Source organism: Physella acuta, unplaced genomic scaffold, assembly GCF_028476545.2.
Source record: "Physella acuta isolate Inbredline_101_S28 unplaced genomic scaffold, ASM2847654v3 ptg000600l, whole genome shotgun sequence".
Classification (NCBI taxonomy): domain Eukaryota; kingdom Metazoa; phylum Mollusca; class Gastropoda; family Physidae; genus Physella; species Physella acuta.
In genome coordinates, this window is record NW_026732119.1 from 1,359,376 (window position 1) to 1,373,684 (window position 14,309).

The 14,309-nt window shown below is 32.0% G+C and overlaps 2 pseudogenes; both read left to right on the plus strand.

Annotated features, from left to right (window-relative positions):
* The first annotated feature begins 1,743 nt into the window (after window positions 1–1,743).
* LOC131947614 (D-beta-hydroxybutyrate dehydrogenase-like) lies at window positions 1,744–2,651 on the plus strand (annotated as a pseudogene).
* Window positions 2,652–13,810: 11,159 nt separating this feature from the next.
* The window catches only part of LOC131947594 (uncharacterized protein KIAA1143 homolog), a 69,060-nt pseudogene continuing 68,561 nt past the window's right edge, over window positions 13,811–14,309 (plus strand).

A 14,309-nucleotide genomic window follows, 5' to 3' on the forward strand; every position in this document is an offset into this window, starting at 1 on the left:
GAGAAAAGAAATGAAATCAATATTTACTTATGAAACAATTATATATCATCGGCTTTCTTTTTGTTAAGAAATTATAAGTATCTCAACATATATTCATTAATATTCCTCTCCATCTTTTCCCGTTTGTGCCCAAGACATATGGGACAGATGAAGTAGAGTATATCTGTTTCAATACCCTCGGCATACATTGGCATAATATGGTCAGCACTATACCTAGCCGCCTTTACTTTCCCTAACGTAAGTCAGGTACCCATCAGAGCTGGGTGGGCTTAGCGGCTTTCTGCTGTTTTGAACCCGGGTTCGATCTCGATACTTTCGGGTTATTATTTTTTAATGATCTTAGTTCTCTAGAAAATATAGGAACATTGTTGGTGTGGCCATGTGTTTCAAGAATTAACATGATTAGAAGCACGCATCATGGCATGGCGTAGCGGTAGAGAGCTAGCCTGCTAATACAAAATCATTTAGTTCGAATCTCGGTCTTGAGTCTGTAGAACGTCCTTAAGTGTATGCAGCTCTGAGGGATACCCAAAGCACGTTAGGGAAACATGTATGCTAAGGTCTTTAAAACAGATACACTCTACTTCATCTGCCCTAAGTGCCTAGTGCAGGAACAAAAAATATGAAGATGTTGTAGTTTTACAAATTTTAAATATTAAATTATAACTTATATTTCATTTTTTTTTCTAACTTAATTCATTATTTAGTAAAATATATGTATTATGATGTCATCGCAAATGTATACAATGAGATGATCTGAACAGGACTTTTAAGTACAATTAGTTTACATTCTACACGTGTGCTTATATTCTACACGTGTATTTACATAACAGATGTTGCCTTCTATGCTAATCTTTAGGAGGTTGATGAGGATATCGTCGATTAAGCCGACAGATGAAAGGGATGATTAGCATATGATTTTATAATAAAAGCACTCAACTTTTGCCATTATTCTACAGTCGTCTACAGTCCAGGTAATAAAGACAGAAAAAATGTGCTTTTCAAATATATTGTCAAATATATTTTTTTCATTAGCCATTACATAATGTGTAAGTTTTATCATGTACCCCGGTCACACAGTAAGCTACTGGTTCAAAAGAGATGAACTGTTTGAACAACTTAACGCCTGGACCTTCTAGAGCCCATAAATTTAGACGTGGGCGATTTCTGATTTCAATTGATCAATCAGATTTGATAATTACTTTGTGAATTCATTTTTTTTTTAAATATGTTATGAGAGTAACAGTGTTTAAAATTAGGATGAGTATATAATGTGTCTTCCATTACTGATATTTAGAAAAGTTATTAAAAGGTTTATTGTTTGTAAAAATCCAATTTAAAGTCGAACTCTACTTTACGGCAACCTTGTAGACTTAAAAAAGGCGTTTTGCAAGTTTTAAAACATATTACATTGTTGAAAATAGAAAGTTTAGAAATATATTTCTTTTCAGTGTATGTGATTTAGCGGTCAAGGGAAACAACTAAAAACTTCATATTAAAAATTGCATAAAACAGCTGTAGATTAAATTTTTCTAAAATAATAAATAAATATTTTTACACTTTTAATATAATTTATGCACTTTTTATGAGTTGGTCAAAATATATTATTTTAAATTTTTAGATGTTTAACGTTTTGAAATATTTTTTTAATGGTACCCTTAGAAAAATGAAGATATTTTTCTTTTTAGAATGAAAAAACTCTTAATTAATCAGATGATAAACCTCTGGCTCCAACCTTGGTACGCGAATGCCAAACGGATGGCAGAAACTTTGAAAGGAAAAGTCGCACTAGTGACTGGCTCTACTACTGTTATTGGGAAAGGGATGGCCCATTGTTTGGCTAGCAAAGGCTGTTCAGTGGTTCTCACTGGATTGATAGAGGAGTCAAAGATTGAGGACTTTCTGCAGGAGTTTACTTCAAAATAAAACGGTGAATTTAAATTTATCCCTGGAGATTTCCTTGAAACAACAAAAACTGAACAGTTTGCTAAAGATGTACTTGATGCATATCCTGATGGTGTAGATATACTAGTCAACAATGCAGGCTTGCCAGGGCGGGGCCTTTTAGAAAGTTTACCTACAGAGGTATGGCTTGACACATTAGCTGTCAATCTTACAGCTCCTTTTATTTTGACCCGAGCATTTTTTCCAACCATGAAGAAGAAAGGATGGGGAAGAGTTATCAATATGGCATCTCAAATGGGGCTGATAGCTGACCCTGGTAAATCTGCATATTGTGCGTCTAAAGCTGGACTTATTGGTTTCTCAAGGGTTGTTGCCATTGAAGGAGCACGCTTTGGTGTCAACTGTAATGCAGTCTGCCCAGGATATGTAGATGCACCAATGGGATTAAGTCAAGTTGAAAAGCTGGCATCAGAAACCGGTATGACTGTTGAGGAAAGCAAAGCTGAGTTTGCAGACAAACGTACACCCATGGGTAGACTGATTCCTATATCCGAAGTGGCTGAACTCATTGCATTTCTATGCTCTGATTCAGCAACTTCTATCAGTGGGACACCCATACCAATAGATGCTGCAAATATGGCCAGATAAGAACAGTACAGTCACAAGAGCAATAAAGTAATATAACAGGAGTCACAAGTTAAACAGTTTTGAATGTAATTTTAAGATTTATTTTTTAAATGTATGAATATATTCAAAACATTAGAACACATTCAATTTTTAAAAAAACTACAATTTTTATGTTTACTGATGGTGGTGACTTAAAAAGACGTTTTGATTTTGATGTGATTTTTTTTTTTTTGCATTCAGTGCAAAATATTTCATTATAAAATGTATGCAAACTAAGATGTTAAAATGAATAAGAATAAAAGTGTGTGTAAATGAAGTGATTAATCAAAATATCTGTATAATCCTTTAAAAATCCTTTTTGAGGTTTGTAAAAACCATTTAATGTGAAGTTTTTTTTTACAGTGTACATGATCTAAATATTGCAGATCTAAACATGATCTAAATATTGCAGATCTAATTATTGCAATAATAATAAGATTATCCCCTCACTATAACAGATTCTTTTTTTTTTACCCTCGCAAGCAACACTTTACTACATTGCTATTTCTCTTTAGTGCTTTATCTCACGGCAAAATGTTTTAGCAGATAAGGAGCTTGTACATTTATGTTCAATAGGTCTTTACTATACATTCTTCTCAACTATCTATAATATGAACAATACAATAATCTGTCAAACATCTTTTATTTTACTTAATTGCTGTTCTAGACCGATAAGCTCTATCTTTGTGTTACGATTATTATTATAGATGCCTGTAGCAGATCAGTGTGTTGGTTCATTGAAAGCTTGGATATCTGCCTTAGGAATTAATCTTGATTATCTGAACAGGACTATTGTACTAAAAATAAAATATAAAAGAAAAAAAAATGCAAACAAAAAAGTTGATAAAATAATGATTCAATTTCAATAAGAGAGAACAACATCATAGAGGATGGGGTGAGGGAGGGGGTGAGGATCATGTCGGTATCACTAACTATTGAATTAGCGGAGTTGAACGATGTCCAGTTTGGGTTATATCAATATTATCGGTTGCATATTTTAATGACATCTCACTTAAGAAATAAAAGAGTGAGAACGGCCGATAAAACATAATTTTTTGCAATGCACAGTTTTTATTTAATACTTGGAATGGTTTAATTTCAGAAACTATTAAAATTTAACATTTCACATTAGATAGAAAATGGACATTTAAAACAAATGAGTTATTCTTTAGATAATTCCTTGAGCAACCATTTTGTTGTCTTTATGTACACAATGAAAGTACTTACAAGAAATAACACTTAATAAATACACACACACACGTACACGCACACACGCACACGCACACTCACGCAAGCGTACAATCGCATACGCACACACGCACACACACATATGCACACACGCACACACATCTTAGAGTACGTTTTTATACAGTGTATGAATTTTTATTTTTATTTTGCATAAATGCTGTTAAATCTTTGTAAAGCATAGACCGCTGTTCGTATATGCAAAATATGCAACGCAACAGTCCCAAAAGTTTCGTAGCAAAATAAAAATAAAAGTTATCGAACATTAACTAAACTACTTCAAGATCAACAAAATTTAGCTATTTTAACATGAAATTAGCTCATCTACACTATTTGAAGAGTGAAATCAACAGTTAGAAACTTCAATGATTAGTTAAAGTTATAAAATTTTAAAAAAAAAAAACAATTAGAATTTTACATCAATTATTTGAAACAAATGTATGTTCTTTCAATGATCCACATTTTTCTTGTGAATATTTCTTATAGTATTTATATCACAATTTGTTTTCCTATAGTCGTGTTGTACTAAAATTATAATGTACAGCATACACGCTTAGTTTTTTTGCGTGAGTTGTACTATGGCAATGCTGTAACTGGATAGTTAAATATTTATTGGTTACTTCCAATCTAAGTTTTTTTTTTTAATATGGGAAACCACTTAAAACTATTATAACAAAATAATATAAAACCGATAGCTCAGTTGAAGTAAAACAATATAGTAAATCATTGTTTATGTTATTTATTATTAACGTAACACAATAATATTTACAATAAAACAAACTTTCTAATGTTAATAGTTAATCGATGTAACAAAAACAAGTTATCTCTAATTAAATTAAAAACCGTCATTGTTTTAAATTACTGATTTATTAATAAAAATTAATTAGAATTATGGTGATTATTCAGTGCATTAGACCTAGTAGCCATTTTAAACAAAACGTTGTTCTTTTGAAAAGATTTAAAAACATTAACGGGTAGGCCTATTTCTCCAAAATTTCTGTTCCGCTGGGGCGGGTGGGGGTGATGGGGTATGGCCTCATAAGTGGAGTTGTAATAAATTTCGGAGTAAATAAAATCATAGGTAACTCTTTTTTCAAAAACAAATAGTTAAATCACATATTAATTACACAATTTCAGGTTGAAAAATAATATTGTAATTAGACGCTTTGTATTATGTATAAGTAAACCATCTTAAATTAATAAAAGTACATGTCAGAAAACAGTATAACTATTGTAAATCTATATCAGTCCATCCGAGTAGATGATGAATACTGCTATACTAAATAGAACATGGGAAGGTAAACTGACCCTGTAAATTACATGTCTGAGACAAAAAAACAAGTTTTTAAAAGAATAATGTTGTTACACTTCTTAAATTATTTGGCTCATTTTGGCCGGATGTAACAATTATAAATAAATACAATCCAGAACGAGAATATATTTAACGGGTGTATATTTGTTATTACATTTTCGTTATAGACAATCCACGTCACAGTGTAATCAAACCGGATCATTTAGTTTATCAAATTACGTACACGGACCCCGCCAACCAAACCATACAACTAATTGCTAGACACAAGCACATTTCCAACTGACCACATACTTAACAGATAGACACACCTCTGTGATTCCTGACAATGAAAAAAAAATTGAGCTTTTTACTCATCCAACAATACATGCTGTATATATGTTATAGCGTTATCGTGATTTATTACTTTTGTTGCCTTATTGTTTTTACAAGCTTTTACTTAACTTGCTTCCCCCTGTCTGTCTGTCTTCCTCATGTATGTTATGTGCTATCTTTGGATTTTTGTTTTCACGGTACTAGATTTTGTAAAGTCACTCTTCTTTCATTAAATATTATAATGTGAATAATTATATCTGTCATTGTTTACTTACACATAACAATGTGCAGGTGGATTGTGAACTAAACTTACGCTATACTAAACTAACGAGAAATACTATATTTGCGATCAACTAAATTCACGATATAATAAACTCATGATATATTAAATTAACAATATATTAACTTATGATATGCTACATTTAATATATACTAAATTCACAATCTACTAAACTCACGATATACTAAACTTGAAAGTATGTTTTTCTTCATGTTTTGACATGTCTCTCTGCAGTCACCCCTCATATCATGTACAACCTTCTGATGTCAGAAAAACATTGAATCCCCAACATATGTATCAAGGTTCGAACATCAAAGCTGGCACAAATCCAATGTGTAAAGCTTTCCTTTGTGTTAAAATATAAACACACACAAAAAAAAAGAACCGCAATTGGATAAATATTACCCAAGGGAAACAAACGAGTATTTGACGAATCAATCAAGATACCAAAACGATTGCACTAGGTATTTAAAGCGTTTTTTTTTTGTGTTCAGAATTGTATTTTTAGCTTCAAATATGTTATAATTATTTCATCATGGGGGACAACTACGAGTACCAAAATAATAACTAACGGTTACCAAAGTAATGCATGTCTTGCCGGTAACGTATGCAACGACACAAATTATACAATACGTTATTCGTATAATAGAATAAGATACTGACGTTTGATGTTTGTATTGTAAAATTGCTAAAGTGTTCTAACTGTAACAAATATGGTTTGTTTTGTAAAGGAGTTATAGGTTGTGGTACGGGGGTATAGAACAAGGCAAAAGCTGTAACTTAGAGGCATAACATCTTATCGTATGATATAAGTAAGTTGTCAGATGTAAAAGTGTACTAGTGCTAGGGGAGGCGTGAACGGTTCGCAATGTAACTATGTTAACTACACATATTGTACGTATATTTTCATATAATAAGAGTAGACGGTTGTCATTACATATTCATTTAAATTGTACGCTGTGTGTTATATGTCGACTGAGCCTTTATCATTTTCAGTTTGTTTTTTTTCTCTTTCGAAAATGTAAAAATAAATAACCACACACAAAAAAACACAGCGCATTAAAACATATGTGACATGACATTGTATATACTTATACATAGTAGGCTATGTGACAGCATAGGTAATATTTTATTATATGTATATTTAAGATGCTGCGATTACACGGTAAAGCTGGACATTGAAAAATAATATTTCTACTTTTGAAGCGTGTATTAGGTGCTTCCATTTGTAAATTTTAAAATACCAGGGGAGGTCACACATTTAAGTTCTTAATAGTAAAGTAAATATCAAAAGATTAATTACTTATATAAAATTTTCGTGCAAACTCATGTTTTTTACATCTAATTAAAAACAGAAAACTATTTTACATAAAATGCGTTCACAATTTATACTTTTAGATTAATCAAGTCATAAATTATTACATGTAATTCTATTATAAAACCAATGACGTTTTTAGCTACATTAACGGTGGTCAAGGGAAATTTTTTTATTGTTATACAATTCTAGTTCAATTGTCTACTTAACTTATAAACATAAAGAAAAAAAATGGCTACTACGATAGATGTAAATAGCACACTCTCTCTTTCTGACACATCTAAAGGTAATTGTCGTTATATACCATGTGGGATACACTTTGATGGAAAAGCAATGGTATCTGATTTCTTCCAAAAAACAATATGTGACGAATCATCAAATGGAAATAAAGAACCTGCTGCCACATTCAGAGGACGACCTTTAAATGGGGTAGAAGTAAACTTGCCATCTGGATTTAAATGTTTAGTGCTAAAAGACCATCAGAAGATGAAGAGAGAAAATTAATAGCTACACACTCATTTAATAAATTTACACACTGGAATTTAGACAAACAACCAACTTCTGATGATTTGATACAAAGGGCCTTGCAATGGGTTGACATCTCCTCCGCTCTGCATAAACCAGTCAAAATGGACTCTGATCAAAGTAGCAGCCAGACAAGCATGAAGGGACATTAAGAATTACAATTTTTAAATATCTGTAACAAGATCAATTAAACTAAGAAAGAATCAGTACTGGTACTTTAAGAACCACATAGTTTATTTGGATTTATTTCTATAGCTCTGATAAATGCAACTGACAATACATTGGATGCAGTGCTATTTGCAAGCTTTACTGGCTATTGTAGAAGTACCTACTTGATATTTGCTCTAAGACATTTTGTACAGTCATGTAATATATTATGTGTAGTAAAAGACTTACTAATACTAAACTTAGTGAAATCATATTTGCCTGCTTTGTATATGGTTCTGTTTATATTTGTGATGTAAAATGAGTAAAAATAAATATTATTTAAAAGCTAAAAAAAAAAACATATTACTTTTATATTAAGTTAAATGAACGTGATAGCAGGATCAAGTAGCATGAAGAGTAAAGTTCCCTTTTCAAACCTGACGGTCTATAAGACAAGTGAAATAGAGTTCACTTGTTTCTGTGACCTAGGCATATGCAGTGATCAGAGGCGTACCGACACTTCCCGGCGACCGGGGACAAACTTTCAATTCGGCGCCCCCTCAGGAGCAAATTTTCAATTTGCAGCCCCCCCCCCCCCTCATACTTTCGATTTGCACCCCCCATCAAACTTTCGATTTGTACCCCCCCCTTAAACTATTACAACCCGTTTTGGCACCCCCTAAGGTCGGCGCCCGGGTACATATGTACCCCCCTGCCCCTCCATCGCTACACCTCTGACAGAGATAGTGTGGTCAGCACTATGTCCAGCTGCCTTTACTTTCCCTAACGTGAGTTAGGTACCCATCAGAGTTGGGTCTACTGACTTTAACCCGGATTCGAACTCGATGGGTTAGTAGTCAAGCTCTCTACCGTTATACCACTTCGTTCCATTAGCATGAATCACTGGATTATAAGGATGGACTGCACTTTGATGAATGTACACTAGAAAATCGTTCAGCGAATTAAGGAACACATCAACATTGTTCTAAATATAATGTACACAAGCTGCGAACTGATTCCAGGACCTCACATAATTGAAATAAGAAACAGATGCCTTGAAAAAATACCATTGATGTATATCAACACCAATGGTAAACTACTGTGGGACAGGTCATATTCAAATGGCGATTTATGAAACGTGATTAACGATGCTTAATTTAGCTTGTTCATAATGTGCAATGTCATTTTTTTAAACGTTAAATTAATGTCTGTAAATGTACTCGTAATGTCCATAACAATATTTTACTCACATAAAAAAACGATTACAATATTTAAAAACAAAATTAAAACGCCTTTGAAATTTAGATTAAACTGTTTCCGAACATCAAACAGATAAAAAAAATAATGACTTGTATTTACTACTTGTCCTAACAAACACGCTCTAACACCATTATGAAAACTATAATGACTAGTGTTTACTAGGTGCCATGTAAAACACGCCCAAACGTCATTACTGCACGGTGCGTCTTTAGCAAGTTAATGTCTAGTTCATATTGCAAAGGTGATTATATAAACATTTAAGATTCTTATTGATTAGTTGTTTCCCATAAGTCTGTTTTGAATTTTTTTTTTGTATAGTTAGACCAGGGGTCGGCAACCTTTTGGGGCGGAAGAGCCAAAAGTTACAATTTACCACATTTTACAGTTTTTAAAGAGCCACAAACATTTCCATTTCAATATTATGATATATATATATATATATATATATATATATATATATATATATATATATATATATATATATATATATATATATATATATATATATATATATATATATATATACACATTTAAAATAAATAGCTTAAAATATGAAATGATATTTATTCATATAAAATCATACACATGTTTCGCACAAAACATATTAAAGTAGTTTAGCAAGCTCTGCTCGAAATTAGAAACTTTACATTGTTATTAGATCTCTATCTTTAATTACCGAGTATCGCAGACTAATATTTTTATGAGTTTTAAAAATAAATTAAAATAATTATTAATATTTGTGCATGGAGCTGAAGAGCCGCATCAAGACATCAAAAGAGCCGCATGCGGCTCGCGAGCCGCAGGTTGCCGACCCCTGAGTTAGACTCTAGGACTAGTTTCTTTTTCTAGAACTATTTAATATGTTTGCTGTAATACTGGCAAACCTCGAGTATTTAGCCGGTCAAAGGAATATAAAACGTGAAAGCTTTGTATGTGTAATGGTTTCTCGTTTTATGTTTATTTTTTCTTTCATTTGTATTTATATTATTTGTTTTAAATATATTTCCTTCTTATGCTATCTCATTCTTTAGTATGAATGTTTTTAAAAATAATAATGAAGAGAAGCAATTGCTTTTTAATTTGTTTAGTACAAATATATTAAAAGGAGCTAATGAGCACCCCTATTTAACTATTTAGAAAAGGGAAATAAGTCATGTAAGTGTTTTGAACGTTTGCCTATCTTACACACTACAGCTCAGGCATATATTTTTTTTTACTTAACATCATGTGTTAGCTACTGTATAACATCACTACTGTGGTAGATGTGTTTGTTATTTACACAAGCTTTTACCGTCAAGTCAAAAATGCAAGAAAATTAATTTTTAAATATAAAAAATGTATTATGGTCGGCAATGACCCCCTAAATGCCCCCCCCCCCCCGCATTGCGGGGTTTGGCGGCACTGTAGTTCCGCCCCTGGTTATAAACTAAGCTATTTTCAGAAAAAATATATGCTATGTAAATTCAAACTGCACATTTAAAAAAAAATGTTATGCTATTATAAACGATGGATAATTTAAACTACCTATTTAAATGGTGTTTTGTCAGTTAAATACGTTGTTTTAGGAATAAAGTGTTATACATTTGTGTATAACCGTCTATTAAAAAAAACATGTTACAGGAGAGAGGATGCGAGGAAGGCATTGACGAATATGGATGGAGGACTTCAAGGAATGGACTCTGCTGGCCATTACAACATTTTTAAAAGCATCAAAAATCAAAAACGATCACAGGACAAAATATGAAAATAATTTCGTTTGATCCCTTAATGATCCCCCCCCCCCCCCCCCACACACAAACGCACCACCAAACATTGATCGTGTTACGGGATGATTGGTTGATTAAACTTGAGAGTCCATGACACTAGAGTCAGAATAGGGTTAGAAGTAGGTCTTCAACTTCTCGTTCTCGTACTTACCAGCTAGTATTTTTCAAACAAACTATGAATATCTTTATTAAATTGGTAAAATAAAACAAAAATATTTAGTTTCATTTCGCTATTTTTGATTCATTTAAAACCGTAAACAATAATGATGGTAGACTACACGATGTAGGTTAACTTAAAAAAAATAGAGCCTACGTTAAAAAGTTATTTTTTAAAGTAGCGTACATTTTATTTTGAATTGGAACAAGTTATCTTAAGCGTAGTTAAAATATTAGAATAATGTTATTGATATTTTAGGACTACCGGTACTTCATTTGAGTTTTTATTATCGTATTATTATATTATTTTATTTGTAATTGTTGCATTTTTGGTAATCTTGATATTTTAAATTCGTGAAGCCAAGCCTTAAAACATCAATAGGAATTTAGTTCGAAATTAATATTTATTCTTAGCCATAATGAATTTTAAGCGAGAGAGACAGAGACTTAAAACTCATTTTACGACTGATAAAGCCCCATATATTCTAGACATGTGCTAGATTATACACTTTGATGTGATGTAAAGGAAATGAACTATTTTAGATCAATTATTTTTTTTTTAATTTGCAATCAAAACAATTAACATCAAATATATTTGTGGTGACATATTTACATAGTAGAATATTCAATACATAATTACTTTGCATTGATGTCATTACAGTTTGTACATTAGTAAATGCAAGAAGAAAAGGAAAAACAACAGAAAATAGAAAAAGCAAAACTAGGGGTCGTCCAGAAATGACGTCACACTCGTAGGGGGAGGGGGTCCGTAATTTTGTGACGGTTTGTTATGAGGGGGAGGGGGGGGTTCAGATTGTGCGACGTCACACTTTTGCATTATAAAAAGCAATGTTAGAAAACGAATTTTAGACGTTATTTTGCGTTTTAGAAAACTGTTTAAATAAATTGTAATAACTTTAAAATACTAGATTATATTTTGACAGAGTTCAGACAAGATTTTGGAAAAATATAGCTCTTTAAAAAAAATTCAACTGCAATTTTGAGGGGGGTTAAAGGCTGAGGTCTGGCGTCATTTTTTAGGGGTGGGGTCTGGCTTTTTGTGACGACGTGTGGCTGAGGGGGAGGGGGGGAGAGGTAAAAATCGTCAAAAAAGCGTGACGTCATTTATGGATGACCCCTATCAACTTGGACACTTTGCGCAGAAAGTAACTAAAAACTTTGTTAGGATAACGCGACTAGATCTAGTCTATATCTGTACATAATTTTCCAAAATATTTTCTTTCGTTTGATATTTTTTTTTATAATACTTTTATTTGCAATTAAAACATGTACATCAAATCAATTTGTTTTCGTAATTTCGAACATCAAATTAAAGCGAAAGGTTTTGCAAATGTACATAATAAATATTTGCATGATGTCATGTATGTGTTTATAAAAAATTAAAAGGGATAACAGTAGAAGGGGTGAAGGTCAAATGAAAGTGTCAGGACTCCGGGTGGGGAGTGGAAAGGAAATTGTTCAAAGAGAAAGGGGGGGGGGGGGTCAAAGTGACAGTGAAGCATTTTCTGTGTAGGGAAACAAAATATGTTGACCTGTGGAAAGAGTGTTTATTTATATATTGGTCGTTTTGAGTTTTCAGAGGTTGCTGTGTGAAAGATGAGGGCAAAGAAGCAAGATTTAGAACTTTAGGTAAGTAAATGAATAGATATTCGAAATTGATGTTGGGGTGGGTGGTGGGGTCGTTGGAACAGTTAAAGAGGATGTTGGGTTATCATGTCTGAGGGTGAGTTGGACAGAGGGGGAGGGGGTAGATGTGTCTGACGAGGCGCGGAGAGGGTCTGTGTGTGTGTTTAAGGCAAGCCAAGCGTCAAAATATGTGCAGTGTGACCTAACTGCTGAGGTGTTGCTATTTATATTGTGTGTGGATCAATTATCCACTTAGACTCTTGAAAAAATAACCCATAGAACACTGTTAATTCTACATTTGTCTAAAATAAATTTTATTTTACCTTATAAAACTATAGGCTTTCAATTTTTAATTTAAGATAGAATTCTATTTGTTTTAAAGTATACAAATTATTGTACTGTACAATATTATTACATCTAAATAACGGCATTAAAAATTATATTAATTACAATTTTGTGCACGTTTCTTAGAGTAAAATCTATACAATGTATATTTTTACAAGATTTTTAAGTACTTAGTTGTGTATTCTCCCCTGGTAATTTAAAATTTACAAATTGAAATCACTTAATACACATTTTAAAAGTAAACAATTTTTTAAAACTTTCAACTTTTGTGTCAAATCGCTGTTGGCTGGTAAAAAATAATCGTATGTATGTATTTATATTTCATCAATACATTTAAAATAAATTGATTAAAAAACATGTTGAAGAACAGCTATAGATATGTTTGAAAATGAAGAATGTTTGATTTTAAGTGTTTGATTGTACTAAAAATATTCCGGCTTCTTATAATATTTACAATGTTTTTTTTTTAATCCTAAATTTCTTTCATCTATAGGCCTACTTAAATGCCCAAACCCCCCTCAAACAACCATGGCGATAAAACAATCCATTGAATCACCATTTAATTACACATTTGCATTTTCACGTATAAAAACAAAATTGTAATTAAGAGTTTTGTATTATGTAAAACATCAAAAATGAAGGAGAGTCAGAAGGAAGTATTATGATTGTCTGTATTAGTCCTCACAAGCCGATGATAAAAACTGTAATACTAAAGCGAACATGACATGGCAAACTGACGCTGTAAATTACATGTCTGAGGCAAAAAAATCAAACAAACATTTCTGACAATGTAACACTAATAAAGAAGAAAAAAAAATACCCTTCTATCATTGAATCACCATTTATTAACACTTTTACATTTGAATATAATATCAATTGTAAAATAAATAAATGTTGAGATTGTTAAACAATATGTCACTGTTAAAACCATGTTAGAAGATTTGGGTATAGATGAGGATGAAGATAAACCTGTTCCACTACCTAATGTTAATGCTGCTATATTAAAGAAGGTAATTCAATGGTGTACCTTCCATCGGGATGACCCTCCACCACCTGAAGATGAAGAAAACAAAGAAAAAAGAACAGATGATGTTTGCTCCTGAGATGCAGACTTTCTTAAAGTTGACCAGGGCACCTTGTTTGAGTTGATTTTAGCTGCCAACTACTTAGATATCAAAGGCTTGCTTGATGTAATAAACTATAAGCACTAGAAAGCTTGTTACATTTTAACTATAATATAAAATAAAATGAACAAGGATTTAAAAAATGTTTTACTACAACTGGGGTATCGGTTTTATATAATTTTGATATAATAGTTCAAAATGGTTTCTGATATGTATTTAAACATATTTAGATGGGAAGTAACTAATAAAAAATATATAACACTATCCAGTTACAGCAGTTACGTAGTACAACTCAAACTAATAC